The 18,869-nt window shown below is 36.6% G+C and overlaps 1 protein-coding gene across 3 annotated transcripts in view; it reads right to left on the bottom strand.

The window, feature by feature from the left end:
- Rev3l (REV3 like, DNA directed polymerase zeta catalytic subunit) overlaps positions 1–18,869 on the bottom strand; it is a 153,610-nt gene that overhangs the window by 125,845 nt on the left and 8,896 nt on the right. The window contains exon 2 of one of the 3 annotated variants that reach the window (XM_059272525.1): positions 17,479–17,606. The exons of the other annotated variants lie outside the window; for them this stretch is intronic. The gene's annotated coding sequence lies outside the window, so the exon portion shown is untranslated. The remainder of the gene's footprint in view (positions 1–17,478; positions 17,607–18,869) is intronic. 3 annotated transcript variants of the gene reach the window in all.

The raw sequence follows: 18,869 nt of genomic DNA on the forward strand, positions 1-18,869 counted from the left end.
ATGAAATTCTAGAAAAGGTAAAATCACAGTAATATTTAATATCAATAGTTGCTAGGGGTCAAAGATGAGGAGGCAATGACACATAAAGAAACTTTTTAGTGTGACACACGATGAGATGACTACTTGTTTGCCATAACTCATCTAACGGATCAATTTTACTATATATAAATTACACCTCAATAAAAATTGATTAAATTTAAACAGAGCAATGACTACATCTGCCCTTCATCTCACTTCACTCACAAAGATGTGACAGGTAATAACAGGTAGGAAAGTAAAGATGCCGCAGTGACTGTCAAGAAAGAAACAGCTGATAGGAATGGTACAGCCAAAACAGAGGAAGCAGCAGCTATACTTGGTTACATTTTAACTATCTGCATAATGAGACCCTACGCTGCTTCTAAAACAGACAATTTTGGTGAGACCAAAGTATCAATGATGTCATCAAAATAACAGTCTTTTTGTTTGTTTCAGACAAGGCTTCCCTGTGTAGTTCTGGCTGTCTTGGAACTCACTCTGTAGACCCGGCTGGTGTTGTACAAAGATCTACCTGCCTACCTCTGCCTCCTGAAGGCTGGGATTAAAGGCATGAACCACTACTACTGCCTGGCTCAAAATAACATCTTTATGGTAGGTTCTCAGGGCTACCCAAATCAGAAGCACCAACATATTTCTGGGCACTATCCCACATCTAACTGTATCAGACTTCTAGGTGAGAACAGCCTAAATAAATCTACCTTTTAAATTGTCCCATAGAGACTGAAACAGCATGCACAGGGTCTGCATAGCTCTGCACAGGTCCTCTGCATATATACTATGGCTTCCAGTTGAGTGTTTTCACGGGATTCCTGAGTGTGTGAACAAGTGGGTCTCTGACTGCTGTGCTTTCTCTTAAGCTCTTTTCTGCTGGTTTGTCTTTTCCAAATTCAATGAGTCGTTTTTGTTTTATCTTCTTATATTTTATTTTATATATAATTTATATACACACACACACACACACACACACACACACACACACACAGAGTTTGATTTGTCTTTCGAGACAGTTTCTCTGTGTACTTGTCCTGGAACTCTCTGTAGACCAAGCTGGCCTTGAACTCACAGAGATCTGCCTACCACTCCCTCTTGAGTGCTGGGATTGAAGGTGTACACTGCCACTGCCTGGATATATATTTTTAAATGAATGAATAAAAGAAAACCTAGCTACTAGAGTAAAGGTTAACAACTAAACTGCCATTTCTACCTGCTGAGTGAAGGAAAATCAGTTTTCTAATAGAGTGACACTGGGTATATCAACCACTCCGGAGCAGGCCTCATGTTCAGAAATAGTTGACCAATGTATAATGGACTTCGGGTTTTTTGTGTGCTTTTATTTGGTTATAGTTTGGTGTGTATGTGTGTGTGGCGGGGGGGGGGGGGGGGGGGGGAGGGGAATCGTCCTTGATGCTGTTTTTTATTTTTTTTGTTTTGAGTATGGTTTTATTTTCTTGGGTTTTGGGGGGGGGGGGTTGTTGTTGTACTGGGTTTTGTTTTTTTGAGAAAGCACCTGGGGGAAGGGAAAATATGATCAAAATATATTTAAATTTAAAAAATGTTTTGAACAATTAAAATATACGAAAAAAATAAAAACTGTCCCATAAACATTCCTTTATAAATAAGTCTAGAAAAACCGCTGCAATAGAGATTCAAATGTGTATATGTATACATACACACATACACATCAGTTTGGTTTACAATGGACCAAGATCCAAAGTGTCAGGAGCCAGAGAGCTGGCTCAGTGGTAAGTGGGTAAAAGCACTTGGTACCAAGCCTAATGAACAGAATTCAGTCCATGAGACCCACATGGCTGAAGGCCAGACCAACCTGCAAGGGTTTTCTGACCTCCATGCTCTTGCTATGGGATATACACACCCACACATATATACACAAAATAAATTAAAATGTAAAACAACAACAACAAAAACCTGTCAGGGCTGGAGAGATGGTTCAGGAAGTAAGAGTGCTTACAGCTAGGTGAGCTCACACACTCCTGGAACTGCAGCACAGTGAGGAGGCAGGGAAAGGAGAACTGCTGGGGCCTGCTGGCCACTGGCCCATCCTCAGCCATGTTGAGTGAGAGATCCTGTTCTCGTGGGAATAAGGCAGAATGACAAAGCAAGACAAGACCTCCTATGGCCTCTACATTCACATATACACATATGCATATAAAGAATACACAGGGCTGGAGAGATGGCTCAGAGGTTAAGAGCACTGACTGTTCTTGCAGAGGTCCTGAGTTCAATTCCCAGCAACCACATGGTGGCTCACAACCATCTTTAATGGGATCTGGTGCCCTCTTCTGGCCTGTAGTCATACATGTGGTATACATAATAAATAAATAAAATTAAAAAAAAAAAAAAAAGAATACACAAATGCACACATATCATACATATCATTCATACAGACACAAAAAGTGAAGGTTAAACATAACACAGAATTTATCATTTTAACCTTCTTGGAATGCACAATTCCAGACAGTATTGTTCAATCATGACTACTAACCATCCTCAGAACTGTTCCATCATCCCAAACCGAGATGGTCCTCATTGAACAAGAAATTCCCATTCCTCTCCTCCCAGGCCCCGTTAACTACCATTCTCTTTATGGAACTGGCTATTCTAAGTATTTCATAAAAATGGCTCATATACTGTCATTCTTTCACAAGATTTGTTTTCTAATTATGGCATGTCTGGGCACCATGCAATGAGGACAGAGATGGACAGCACACTGACCTACTCTCAAGAAACTTACACTGTAGTGGGGAAGCTGGACAAAAACTCTCAAATCATTTATCAATGTTCTAACAAAAGTACCACGACGGCACAAAGGCCAAACTGACTGAAGAAAGGCTTCACCACAAAGGGAATGTCTCACGACAGTCTGCAGTATAAAGAATTCACCATGATGAGCAGCTGTACCATTCACAAAGACAGCATACACTCTCAAATTTATTTGGGAGGGCTGACATTGCTAGATACTCTGCACACTTAAAACAGCCAAGGTCTCTGTTCCTTAAGCCATGGGCATATGCAAAGCCTTGAGGATCTTCACTTGGAGGAAGAACAAGCAGTTTAGAGTGAAAAACTTCAGGAAGAACCAGTGGTGGCTGAAACAACAACTTGGTACCACATCATGAAAATTTTTTAGGTTACCAGTCTGACTTTATTAGTACGGAATAGTTTAAGAACCTTAAAGTATGTAAGGATTCCAATGGTACTTGTTAGTATTCACTCCTAGGATATTCCCAGAGAGTTTTATTTCCTATAATGGTAGATACTAGGGATATATATATTATATATATATATATATATTACATATATATTATATATATACACACACATTATTTCATATTAGATGCATGAGTGTTTTGCACACACGTATGTCTGTGCACATGTGTACCTGGTACCCACAGAGGCCAGAAGAGGGCATCAAATTCCCTGGAACTAGAGTTATAGATGTTATATAGTTATAGAGCTATAAGCTGCCATATGGGTGCTAGGACTCGACCCAGGTCCTCTCAAGAGCAACAAGTGGTCTTAACCACTGACTCACCTCTCCAACCCCAGAATTAATTTGTATTAAGGAGAATCTTGTAATTCTAAGATAGTTTTATTCAGAGACTACAGTTTGGGAAATATCTTTAAAATACAATTTAATGATGACCTCAAACTGGAGAAGAATGCCAAAAGACTGTATGTTTGGGGATTAATGTTTTTATTCTTTTTCACATGTTCTGTTTGTGTGCACGTGTGCATGTTGTGATTGTGACTACAACACACATTTACAGATCGGAGGACAACTTATGAGAGTAGATTCTCTTTTTCCACCATGAGATCCTAGGAATTAGATCCAGGTTTTCAGGCTTGACAGAAATCACCATTTACTCAATTGGGCCCTCTGCCAAACCAATTACTCTTTTTTCCTAATCATAAAAATAAGGCTTTTATTTTAAAAATAAAGAGCACAAAAATATCACTCACCTTTTGATGCATTTTATTATTTCTCTCCTTATGTTTACAATAGAGTCATTTTTAAAGAAAAGGATCATACCATACATATTATTGAAGCTTATTCTTCACTTGGTCATGAAGGGAAGAGCTCCTCCTTTGATTCTTTTTATCTTTTGGTGACTGTACAGGGGGCATTATAGACATAACCATCGCATACTTTTGAACATTTAGTTTATTAGTAATTTTTTTGTTTTGCTACTATAAACAAGTTGAATACATTTCTTAAGAGAAAATACAAAATCTTAAGCTTTTTGAAACCTATACCACGCTCAGATTTTAGAGCACTTCAGATTAGTGTTTAACTATCAGTTCCTCCTTATTTAGTGGGCACACAGGGATCTCAAGTCTATTGCCAGAATCTATTCAGTTCATGGTAAACTTAACAGTTGTTGGCAAGCAACACCATGGGAATACTAAGCAGAAGTCATAAGATTTAAAAACAATATTTTTCTTGTTATCAAGTGATAAGGAAATTATTTCATCAAGACAATCACAAATCTAAAATATTTATGGACCTAATAGTGTATCAAAACACATTGGGGGGGAAAAAAAAGCCTGACCAAACTAAAAAGAAAAAGAAAAACCTGTAAGTTGGAGATTTTAACTCTCCTCTATCAGTGTTTGATAGAACAAAGGTGATGAAAAAATTCGGTCATTACTAAGAGAAATGCATAGAATCTAAAATAAGATACTTTAAATTAAGAACTCAAAGGGCTGAAGAGATGTCTCAGTATTTGGTTTACTGTTCTTCCAGAAGAAATGAATTCAGGTCCCAGCAACCGCATTGGGCAGCTCACAACCACCTGTAACTCCATTCAGATCCAGGGGATCCAATGCCTCTGCAGATATCTGTATACACATGATGTATGTTCACACAGACACACACACCCATACACACACAAAAATTAAAACTTTTTTTTAAAAAAGGACTAATTTAAAATGTAAACTCTGAAAATTATAAATGGTGAAGATGTGGAACATGCTGAATCTTATACATTGTCAGTAGGTACATTCTTATGAGGAATAAATAACAAATCTATATTCATTCTGTAGTCAAACATTAAAACAACAAATAACAACATGATAAACAGATGTAACTAGCATCCTATTAGCTGCAACTGAATATTCAGACTCAGTGCAAACATTCAGATATTCCTTACACTTCTTGGCACGATGTAAAACATGAAACAGCACACTAGCAGTATGCTATTCAATAATCCTCAAAGCTACTCAGGAACCATGTTCTTGTGCCGTGTCAAGATACAAATCAAGTATGAAAGATTTGTAATGCACAAGGATTGGTACATTAGCAACTCAGGTTTGGAGTACCAAAGAGTAAACATAGAAATAGTTTCTTAAGCTTCAGCAAGGGGCTTGTTCAATGACAAGAGTTGTCAGAGCCAGGAAAGCCCAAAGCTAGAAACTTCATCCCCACATTTATAGCTTATCCACAATCTTTACCAGTTTTTATATAATTATGAATCATTTTTATCTAAAGCTATAGAGCTTGGTTATATAACTGATATTTTACCTTATCAGGCTCCCAATGAATAAAGCTATCAAGTTAACCTAAGGCCATAATTGTTTGAATGAAAGAAAGGCTAACGTTAGCCCTATTTTTACAAGAAATTAAAAAAAAATCAATTTAGAGTAAAATCAAGCCGAACATCTATTAGTATACGTCACTCGTCCAAATTGCCATCAATTTTAACACATCCTTAGTTATTTCTGTACTACAAAGGAAGTAAGTGCCAGGCGCAGTGGCACATTCTTGTACCAGCTAGTTTCATGTCAACTTGACACAAACTAAAGTCATCTGAGAGGAGGGAACCTCAATTAAGAAAAAACCTCCATAAGATCTGACTAGACTCAAGCCTGTAGGGCATTTTCTTAATTAGCGATTAATGGGAGGGAGGGCACTGCGGGTAGTGTCATCCCTGGGCTGGTGGTCCTAGGCTGAGTAAGCTAAGAGGAGCAAGCCAGTAAGCAGCACTCCTCAATGGCCTCTGCATCAGCTCCTGCCTCCAGGTTCCTGCTTTGTTTGAGTTTCTGCTTTGATTTCCATCAGTGATGGACTACAATGTGGAAGTGTAAACCAAATAAATCCTGTACTCTTTGACTAGACTCCTGGAGCTCGGCCTGGTGTTTGGCTGTGGATCTCTGCATCTGCTTCCATCAGTTACTGGATGAAGGCTCTATGATGACAGTTAGGATATTCACCAATCTCATCACCAGGGCAGGCCAGCTCAGGCACCCTCTCCACTATTGCTAGTAGTCTAAGCTGGGGTCATCCTTGTGGATTCCTGGGAACTTCCCTAGCACTCGGTTTCTCCCTATCCCCATGATGTCCCCTCTATCATATATCTCTTTCATTGCTCTCCCACCCCATCCCCATTCCAGTTTGACCATCCCGTTCCCTTATGTTCTTATCCCCCCATCCTACCCTCTACTGCCTCCCCTCACCCCCAGTTTACTCAGGAGATCTGAGCAAGAGGCATCAAGATCATGATGAGGAAACCTACAGAAACAACCAAACCAAGCTAGTGGGAACTCATGAACTTTAAATCAACAGCTGTGAAGCCTGCATGGGATGGACTAGGCCCTCTGCATAAACAAGACAGTTATGTAGCTTGGTCGGTTTAAGGGGCCCCTGGTAGTGGGATCAGGATATATCCCTGCTACATGAGCTGACTGCTGGGAGCCCATTACCTAGACACCTTGCACAGCCTTGATACAGGGAGAGGGGCTTGGACCTGCCTCAACTGAATGTACCAAACTTTGCTGACTCCCCATGGGAGGCCTTACCTTTTTGGAGGAGGGGATAGGGGGTGATTTGCGGGGAAAGGCTGGGGGTGGGGGGAGCAGGAGGAGGGATGAGAAGGAGATCTTTGTTTGGTATACAAAATGAATAAAAAAAATTCTTAATAAAAAAAATCCCTTACTCCCCAACTTGCTTTTGGTCATGGTATTTCATCACAGCAGTAGTAACCTAACTAAGACAGTACCTATAACTTCAGGACCCTGAAGGCTAGGCAATAAGAACAAAAGTTCAAGGCCAGCCTGAGCTCCATAGCAAGACCCTCCCAAGACAGGCAGGCAGACAGAACCCTGACAAGGAAACACAGCATACAACTGTTTCTAAGACACATTCCAATTGTTGATATATAAAAACTTGGGGAGAAATACACTTTTTAGAATGAATGGACTATAGAATAACTCTTCTACCAATTTTTCATTAAAATATTTATGAGGGACTGGAGAGAAGGCTCAGTGATTAAAAGTGCATATTACTCTCACAGAAGACCCATGTTTCATTCTCAGCACCCACATCAAGACGTTCACAAGCACCTATAACTCCAGCTCCAGCTCCAGCTCCAAGGGATCTAATGCCTTCTTCTAGCCTCCTTGGGCACCTGCATTCATACACGTGTACACACACACACACACACACACACACACACACACACACTGAAAAATTAAAATCTTTAAATTCAATAAAATATTTACAATATATATTCTGTTCTTAGAAAACACAAGTCTGCTCCAACAGAAGAAAGAAAGAAAAAAAAACTTGCTAAAAACTTCCTAAGATTACTAATGTTATCTCATAATTGATAGAAAATGGTTGTTTCTATCCTGGAATATAGTATTAGTTTTCATGGTAATAAATAAGCCAAGTGTAGTGGTTCATGTCTGTAATCCCAGCAATTGGAAGACTGAAGCATGAAAATCAGGTCAGCCAGAGCTATACTATGATTTCAAACAAGCCTGTCCTAGAGTGAGAGAGACCCTGTCTCAAAAAACTAAAAAGCAAAATAAGAAACAAATAAATTAGCTTCCATTATTTTTAAGGGCATTTACAACTTAGAAGCTTTCATATAATGCAGGTCTTAGGTTACCTAGGAATATATTAGTTCCTACATACCAAAGCAGTACACAGAGGCAACAGACAGAAATAAATCTTAGTCCAATAGAGGAACACTTGGATGAATGTTTATGTCTCGAGGGTTTTACACAATCATTAACACTGCAAATCAGGCAGGGCCATTTCACCATCTTGTAAGTGGAAAGTAAAGACGAGAGAGCAGACTAAGCATACCCTATCCACTGGAAATATTAGGTTGCTGGTTTGCAGACGCATCAGTCTACAGTGAACCTTTAGAAGTAATCAGCAGCATAGATCAGTTCTTAAAAATGTTGTTGTGAGGCTGGAGAGATGGCTCAGAGGTTAAGAACACTGACCGCCCTTTCCAGAGGTCCTGAGTTCAATTCCCAGCAACCACATGGTGGCTCACAACTGCCTGTAATGAGATCTGGCGCCCTCTTCTGGCCTGCAGGCATACATGCAGGCAGAACACCGTATACATAATAAATCAATCAATCTTTAAAAAAAGAGAGAGAACACTGCTGTGTTCTCTTTAAAAAAAATGTTATTATGTGTACTCACACTCACACACACGTTAAGGCACACATGTGAAGGTCAAAAGATAACTTGTAGGAGTTGGTTCTCTCCATCCATCATGTAGGTCTCAGGAATCAAACATAGGTGGTGGTAATGTTTGGTGGCAAGTTCCTTTACCTAATGGTCTATCTTGCCAGTTCAATAAATTTTCTTTATAAAACAGCCAAAAAAAAAAGAATCTATGATGGGCTAGTGAGATAGCTTAGTTCATAAAAGTATCTGCTAGCCAAAGCACCTGAGTTCAATTTTCAGAACCCATATAAAAAGCTGAGTATGGTGGTGAAGAGGTTCCTTTTGGTTCCATGGCCAGCCATTGTAGCCTACCCAGCAAGTCTCAGGTCTCAATGATACACCATGCCTCCAACACCAAGGTGGACAGCTATCCTCACTTGATATTGACTTCTGGCCTTCACCTATACAAATAAAGAAACACACGTGTGCTCATGCATAGAATCTGTGGTAATTTATAATTTAAAAAAAGAAAAAAGAAAGAAAAGAAATGCAAAAAGTTCCTGTAGTGTGTTCACAATCCAGATGGGCTGGAGAGGTGGCTCAGTGTGAAAGTCCCTGCCATACAAACATGAGGATCTTAGTTCAGATCCTCCCAACCCACTTAAGAAGCCAGGTATGGCTGTATGCATCTGTAACCCCTGTGCTGGAAGGAGAAGGAGGCAGGGACAGTCAGATCCTTCCGAAAGACACATGTCTCAAAACACAGAAGTAGAAGCAATGGAGAAAAATACCCAATGTTGATCTCTGGTCTTTACATGCACACACAAACAAACATATGCATGCATATATACACATACCCATGTGAGCACGGTACACAGGAAAAAAAACTAAAGTAAGGTTTCTGTGAAATAATCTCTCATAAGGAAAGCAAATAAATTGAAAAGGCAAAGAAGAAACAAAAGACAACAAACATATGCAGAACTAAGACACAAACAAAACTCTATAAAAGAGAAAGGAATAAGAACTATATTGGGAATGAGAACAGAATCATTACTGTTGAAAACTAAATCAGTAATGTAGTGAACAATAAAAGAGCTCATCAATAATGCAGAAATTAAAAACTAGCAGCAGAAGCAAGGATTGAACTGAAGAGTCGGCCCAGCAGGTAAAGATACTGTTGCCACACCTGACAACCCACACTGTGGAAGAAAACCAACTCCTGCAAGTTGTCTCCTGACTATGTGTGTTGTGGCCCATGTGCACCCATATACACTAAATAGATAAATGTAATAAAACACACAAAAAAAATGGAAAAGCTGAATGCTTAAAAGGAGAAAGTGAGGCCAGGCTTGGTAACACACGCCTTTAACACCAGCATGGACCTCTTAAGTTTGAGACCACTCTGGTCTACAGAGCAAGTTCCAGGACAGCTAGGGCTACACAGAAAAACCTTGTCTTGAAAAGAAAAATTAGTTAATTAATAAAAAGGAGACAGTGAAAATGGGTACAGTATTTTATAAAAGAGAAATATTATCCAATCCATAAGTAATATAGAATTTTTAAAACTGTTTATTACTTACTTTATATGAAAACATCACAAAAATAACCAAAGGTATAATAGAAGAACCTCAAACTAAAAGGCACCTGCGTCTTTGTAGCAAAAGGACTTTCTTTAGCCCAGTCAGAATGAAAAGACATGGGCCTGTGAGATGGCTTAGTGGATAATAGGTGCTTGCTACCAAGTCTGATGACCTCAGTTAAATCCCTGAAACTCCCATGGTAGAACTGACTCCCACAAGTTGTCCTCTTACCTGCATGTGCCCACAAATACATGAGATTAAAAAAAATAATAATAAAAACATCAGGAAAATGTTCAAGAGAACTTGGAAGAAAAAAATACCTAGGACACCTGCACATTACGGTATACTTTAGCTTGTCCTTCTTAATCATGCTGGTCAGTAATATGCACATGCAGCAAACGTCATTCTCCGATAGTCTAGGGTTCAGAAAAACATTCTACAAACACATTCGCCTAAATAGTATCTGAAAACATTATTTGAAGAAACTAAGTTAATGAAACTTGGCACCCAAGCCGGGAATATTGAAACACCTCTGTAAACCAAGTATTACGAGGAGGGGGATCAAATCCAAACCTGGACTACAAACCAAGTTCAAGGCCAAGTTGGCAGACCAGAGACCCTGCCACTCACAAACCAACTGAAACAAAGCAACTGAAACTTAAAAAATGGGAACCACGGTAGTGCTCTAAACAAAATTAGTATGTACAATGGAGTCTAAACTATTTTAATTCAATACATAAGCTATCTTTGTTGTTATTCAAGACATAATCTTTTTTTATTAGTTGAGAATTTTGCATGTATTTTGATATCTTCATCTTTCTTTCAACTCTTCCCAGAGCCACACCTCCTTCCCTTCCCACACAACTTTGTAACCTTTTTTCCCCTTATCAAGGTCAATTTGTGCTGACCAAAAATCCTTGGATGTAAGACAGATTTAAGGAATTTGTGTCCACTAAGAAAAGTTATTTTTAGGGCAACATGTATAGTTTAGAACATTCAACACTTACTAGTAGTCTTACAAATTAGTGTGGGAAGACGGGAATACCAAAAAACTAAATTGCTTATACAGGTTTAGTACCCCTACTGTGAAAATCTGAAATTTGCAATGCTCTAAAATCCCAAACGTTTTGAGCATTGACATAGTAAGTATGAAAATTCCACACTCAATCTACTGTGATGGGGTCATACTGTCAGGCTGTGTGTTTAAGGTATGTATGAAACATAAATGAATTTCATGGGTCCTGCCTTAAGATATTTCACTATGTACAAGCAAATATGAAATCTGAAAATTGTCTATCATATGCATTTTGGATAAGGGATACAAATCTGTGTTACACAAGAGAAAATATTTTATCTTGTTCCTGAGTTTTATAATTAATTACAATTATATTTCAGTATATATGCTTTTACACTGAAGCATTTTACACTGCAAAAGCCAAAACTAAAAAAGGGAAAAGGGAGTTACTCAAATGCATAAAATTACAAAGAGAAAGGAAAAAAGCATATTTATTACAACAAGAATTTTACTGCTAAAGTCTTACTGAAAATGGTTCAGGTAGGTTTTTTAAATATGAGTCAGGTAGGTTTTTAAATATGAGTAACCTATAGGACTAATATATAGCAACAGGCCATGGTTTACAGTAGGTGTCAGAGAAGCAATCGAGTTCAAAGAAACAGAAATTATGACAAAAGGACAAGAAATAGGATTCAAGAGGAAATCATTTAAAGAATCCTTTTGGATTGTTAGAGGTATCTACAATGCTATTAAGTAAATCTGTTACAGTTCTGCAACAAGACAGATGTAAAACCCTAAAATTAGCATGTAGAAAATTAGGACAACAATTCTATCACAGCTAGGTAATAATTTTTTAAATAATTTATTTATTTTTTATTTTATGTGCATTAGTGTTTTGTCTGTGTGTATGTCTGTGTAAGGGTCCCCTGGTCCCCTGGAACTGGATTTACAATTGTGAGTTGCCATACAGGTGCTGGGAATTGAGCCCGGGTCCTTTGGAAGAGGAGTCGGTGCTCTTAACTTCTAAGCCATCTCTCCAGCCCCTAGGTAATAATTTTTAAAATGTAGCTTGTATTTTTCTAGTAATTCCTCTTATTGTAGTTTTAAGTACCAGGAAAGAAGTTTCTTCACTATAAAGAGTTTAAAGAACTGTTGAAAAGTCATATTAGTCATGAAGCTTTTGTGTGTGCCAAATAACACACACAAATGAAACCATTAGTGATACAAAGCAAGACAGAACAGAAGTGGGAAACAAACTGTTCGTGACAGATGAGACAAAAATAAGTATCTAGAACTAAAACATTTGAAAACAAAATTTTAAAATGTCCTATTTTCTTCATATAGTTTTATGTTCAGAGATATCCTATCAGTTTAATACCAGCTTTGGGAGAAGGAAAATTATTGTACCAAATGAACACACTGTGAGCTACATTACAACCTCAGAAATGCTTTTCAAATTTTTTAATGGAATAATCAAGGAACTAACCATATGTCAATAATCTGTATCAAATAAATGAGAAGTTACTTCAAGTTTCAAAAAATGTATATAGATTGGTGACATAACAAATTCTGTCAATAATAAATGAGAAATTACTTCAAGTTTCAATGAAATGTATATAGATGGGCGCCATAACAAATTCTAAAAGAAACCTCAACAAATTTAAAAAGTTAAAAAAAAAAAGATACAAAATACTGGCTTTCAACCATGTTCACTATATCACTTAAGAATTACTATTTGGGTTTTTTGTTTTGTTTTTGTTTTTAATGCTGCTGAGTAAAATTAATTGTGGAGAAAAGGTCTGATAATCTTAAAAATGTTTAAAACTACACTAAATTACTCAAAACATGCTAATCTGTCTGCTCGTATAGCTTTGAATTCTCTCTTAAACAGAGTCCAGAAGAGTCAAGCTCTTCACATCAGGAGGTGACAGGCATTTCTGCCATTTCTTCTGTAGCTCCCTGAAATCCTTCATAACCTCTGGATAACTATTTGGTAGTATTATTATTTTTTCCACAATGGCTACATTTTATTCATCTTTCTTTTATGTGATCAGTGAGAAACTAATAATCTAGTCACTCTAATGTCTACATGGTTGGTTAAGGAAAAGGATTGACTGAAAAGATAAAGCAATGTTTGTGTTAACACACAATTGTATATACAATATGAAATAGCAAGACTCAATACAATATTCTGAACAATTATAATTGATATGAAGTATTTTTCTACCTATGCTATACAATCTGATCATCTAAAAATAGTCCTTTAAAAGATGGCTCTATTTCTTGACTGTAATGTCAAAAAACAGTCTCACAATAGAAACAAATCTAGAAGATAAAAAAAATAGACAAGATATTTTTGAAAATTTTAAATCAGAGACTTTTAAGGATAAACTCTCCAAATAATATGTCCATGCTAGATCTTTTCTTTCCATTCTTGTCCCAAATATTCAGGTATAACTTCATCAGAATGTGTTTTAAAGGTGCATTTAACACATACACATACACACACACACACTCAAATTTTTAAATCACTATTTAAATAAAGAACATTTACTGTAAGAACAACTCAATTCATAGATATGAGTCAATTTCCCTAACATATGAAGAACATCTCAGAATCAACACTTCCAACAGGAAAATGAGCAAAAGAGAAATAGTGTGTTTTAAAAATAAACACATGGACTGGGGATGTTGGCAAAGTGCTTGCCTAGCATTCACAAAGCTCCAGGTTTGATTCTCAGTATCACATAAACCAGGTATAGTGGTGAATACCTGTAATCCAGCACTAAGGAAGTCAGGGCAGGAGGATCAAGGTCAAGATCATTCTCAACTAACAGTGACTTTCAGGCTAGTCTGTGCTACATGAAACTTTTTGTCTAAACATACTTGTATGTACACACACATGCATATTTGTGTGTATGATTCTCAAGTATATGGAAAGACAATCTTACTATAATAAAAGAATGCAGGAGCCAAGAGATAGCTCAGCAGGTAAAGGTACTTGATACACAAGCCTGGTGCCCCAAGTTGGATTCTGGGAACCCAATGTAAAAACAGAAAGGGAGACCTGACTCCACAAGGTTGTTTGTCCCCCAACCCATACATGCATGCTTCCCCCGCGCGCGCACACACACACACATACACACACACAAAAAAAAAAAAAATTAAGAAAAGTAAGTCAATATTGCACTGAGATCTATACTTTTACCCATCAGATTGATGATAAAACACTTGAGAACAAAATCTTCAATATCTGGCCTCATTTCTGGTGGCAGTACAGATTAAACAACCTCTGTATTACAATTTTTATAATTTAAAGAATTCTGGTAGAACATTTTTTTAAATGTGGTACACAAGATATATATAGTATAGGGTCATTTAAAAAATGAATGTAATTACTTGCTTTTTCAGGTCTCTGTATAAGGCAGACAGGTAAGAAACTTAGATGAATACAGTAGTCTTACTCCACCTATTGCTTATCTAATAATACCGTATTGTACAGTTAGTGGACAATGTAGGTATTTGTGAATGTTACGCAGAAACAAGAATAGAATAAAAGTAAGTAACATAAAGAATTAAGTTTACCTGAATCATCAAATATACTATTTATGTAAACACCTCCAGCTGAGGGTATAGCTCAGCAACAGAATACTTGTTGATCACACACAGGGTTCAATCCCTAACATTATTTTTAAAATTTAAAAAAAAATACTACTTATTTAACAAAGGGAATGATGTCATACTGTCAGCAAGCGGGCCCTTTGGAAAAATGAGTCAGCCAGCAACAGTATAACAGATTATAATAATGGCCCCCTAATTAGCCATACATCCTTAGGAAACCCCTAAGGACAGTCGCTGTGATTTGTTTTGGACCATCAAACAAGAAAACATATGGAGCTTGCCTCTACTTGCTGCTCCTGGAAGCTCTGGTGTTATCTTCAGGTGAAGAGTCACGGCTAGCCTACTAGAAACTTAGGTTCTCTGGCACCCTAGATAACAGCCAGTAGCAAATTCCAGACCAAATAAAACTATCCTAGACAAACCACCTGACCTATCCACTGATGGCAGACATATAAACAAGCCCACAGAGAAGCAGTAATAGAGATGCTTAACTAATAGGAGGCCAGAATCAGAGGTTAATACAGCTATTTCTTGACAACAGGAAGTTTAGGGAGGGTTGGTGTACAGCAAAAGTTAGTAAAAGTGGGTACAAAAATAAAACTTTTGATCAAATAAAATTCCTACTTTACTTTTCTGCTTTTAAGTTCCACAGTGAGAATGCAGTTGTTCCCACTAACTGTGTGGGACTGGTCCAGAGTCCCCATTCTTCTACCTCAGATATTTAAGTCTCTTATATGAAATGGAGTGATAGTTGCACATAACCTATCAATAGCATCCCATGTATTGTAAATAATCTCTGGGTTACTTACAGCACCAAATACAATATAAATGCTAAGCAAAGCAAACAGTTGCAATATTCAACTGTTTAAGAAGCAATAACAAGAAAAAACAAGTCTGTACACAATACAGCGCAGATGCAACTGGGTTTTCCCCTCAAATACTTTCTGAGATTGGATGAATCCCTGGACATAAAACCTACAGATATGAAGATCTGACTGTCGATTCACATACTACTTCCTTAATTATACTAAACTTATAAAAATATGTTCTATTAAATTAACTGTAAAGTTCAATTTCCTTATAAAACATTTACATAAAGTAATTCCGTCTAAATGATCACACAACGTTTAGAATAGATAGTACCACTTAAGAAAAAAATGGATCAATATGGGTAAGTAGTGTACTATTACTGTGACTAAGAATATGCTCCCAGTCACTGTCATTTACTGACAATAACTATTACTGTTTTCTGAAAGATCTCGTATTTTGCTTTTCTGCTTCTTTGGTCTAGATGAGTAATAACCTAAGACATGGTCTCTCATTTGATCTCACATGCTATGAGGCAAACATGCTACAAACTTAGATAAAAGTCAATTAGCCTCTTCACATCTCATTTTCTCACGTGTAAAATGGAGAAAACAGTACTTTTTTATAGTTATAAAGACTAACTTACTTGGAAAATCGTATACAATAAAGATAAAAAAATGGTCCAACATCCATTATTAAAAATAATATAAATTAAAAGTATTTAGCTAACATATGCTTTCTATTTTAAAAACCTTAAACCTAATCAACCAAAATATGATACATCAAAATTAACTTGGAAGATCTTTATGACTTTGTGGGGGGGCAGGGGGGAGCTAACAGAAGTTACTAAAAAAACAACCCTGAGAAAATATTTTTACAAAATATATGAAGACAACTGAAGCACTAGAGAAGAATGAATCATTTGGCCTATACCCCACAATCTTAAATAGGTTTTCAAAAAAGAGGCTTCATTTTTTGTATGTGTATTATAAATTCACAAAAGGCAAAAACAAGCAAAGCAATAAATCCCTTTTGACAAGTCACCTTCCTGAGACATCTGGCATATGCTTTTAATATGTTCTATCATAATTTATGTATTTTTTAAGCACCACTAATGACTTTGGAAAATCAGACTCCTTCAAAGAAATACAGTTAACCTAATCTGCAGCACTGGGAAAACTAGTTACTCCTTAAGCAATGGCTTACCACTGCTCTCTTTCAAGCAAAGAGCAGACATGGACATTGTCCTGCCCTACATAAAACAAGGGTTTGTTTTGTTTTTAAAGTTATGCCTGGATGGGGTGATTATAAAAATTGGCCAACTTTTAAAAGGTATTTTAAATACATAATTCTCTCATCCATAGACATGAGTCATTGACCAACTATAAAGAGCCTACCCACAATGCGCAAGCCACCTACTTTACACTAATGTGAGGAATACATAAATGGTACAAAATGGTACATTTTCCATTTCACTTCAATTCAAACGTTTTAAAGAGCACTTAGTACACAAGAGGCAACAAGGCAGACTCTGGAGACAAATATAAAAAAGGGTAACATTATGCTACTATACGGCAGACATTTGCTGGTTATTTTATTCAGTAATAATAGTCCTGTGAGGTAGAAATCATTAAAACTTGTTTTACAGAGAAGGAAGTTAAGGCACATAGAAGTAAAATAACTTGCCCAGGGTATCTCAGCACATAAGGCAGTGGGATGGAGGAGTTATTGGGGGGTGAGGGGGTATCCCTGAGGATAGTGCTGACTGTTTCTACAAACAATGTTTAATGCAGTAAGTTCTTTAATAGCAGTGTGGGGAAGGGCCAGGACTTAGAAAACCAAGGAGATAAACTTTGGGAGTGGTCAAAGGAGCCAGAGGCTTAAAGAGTTTGATATCTGAGTTGTTACTTTTAAGGATGAGTACCACTTCAATGCCAAGGATCACCCCACCCCCCTCACCCCCAATATATTAACCAAAATAAATTACTTACTTGAAATTGAGAAAAACAATTTTGAGAGTAATCTTCCTCAGATATATTATTCCATAGTTTTAAAACAAATAATATGATGACAGTTTAATTTTTAGGTTGCTTTTATGTGGCTTGTCTTGGTTTTTATTCTGAAATGAAATTTAGATTAGTCATTTTCTTGTTCTGAGAAACTAGGAGTATGCCAACATGTTTTAACTTTACATTCTTTCACATAGCAACATGTATTCTTACTTACAAAGCCATCTCTTTCACATCTTAAACAAATCTAATTTAATATATAAATTACTTTTAAGTGTAAATATATGTATATGCAAACTAAAATACTTCTTTTAATTCTTGTTACACTTTCTTGGCAATTGTAAGAAGTGTAAGAAAAATAGAAAACTTTTACAAACTGTTAAATATTAGACAAGGCATTTCTGAGGTAACACTTTTTATTTGTTTATATAGTTAATGTTCCCTGAACCCAAAGAAAATTAAATAATTACCCCTAAAAAAACTGATTTCGAATTCTTAGTATTTCCCAAAACTATCATCCAAAATTAAAATAGAATTGGCCAGAAAGTATATATAAATAATTTTACACTGACAATGACTATCCATTTGCTTCAGAAATCACTGTTAGACATATATTCAATTTCTGCTGCAGAAAACAGTCCAGTTTCCCAATAATAATTAAGCAACTAGTTTTCATTTAAACAAATTGAAATATTTAAAAATCTATAAGAACCAGAAGCAACACAGGATCATCTGGAAATCTTCAAAGTATAATTTTTTAAAAACGACCAAAAGGTTAAAGGATTGTAACTGGGAGTCTTAATCTTACTAATAGTATGTTTGTCCCCTAAACACATCTACATCATGTTTGGATAGTGGGTATCTTTCTGATTGCCTAAGATATCCATCTCCGTATTACTTATATTTGAATGGCAATTACAAGTTAACATAACTATACTCAAAGTTCACTGTATCTTCACTCCTATCATTTCCTCTTTAATATCACTGTGGTGTTAAAATAGCAACTAGGTACCAAGTAACACACACTCCAAAGCATATCACATATCACACTCATTAAATTTATAAGCATTTCTTTGAAACAACTGGAACTAATATTAGGCAACCTACCCTATTTAAATGCAACCTACTTAAACTACAATCATTTTTACTTCATATTAACTGAATGCATTCTAATCCAATGAAAAGCAAGAGGAAAATGCGCACCAGCAAAGGAATCTGAGAAGTCTAATACATTTTTAATTGTGTATGATTTTAACACTGATTTTCATTTCTAACTGTCCTAAATCTTTATTTATGCAAGTTTTACTTATTATTCTTAAAGAACAATCATCTCTCTCTCTCTCTCACACACACACACACACACACACACAAAC

This window comes from Peromyscus eremicus, chromosome 8b, assembly GCF_949786415.1.
Source record: "Peromyscus eremicus chromosome 8b, PerEre_H2_v1, whole genome shotgun sequence".
In the NCBI taxonomy this organism is placed as follows: Eukaryota; Metazoa; Chordata; class Mammalia; order Rodentia; family Cricetidae; genus Peromyscus; species Peromyscus eremicus.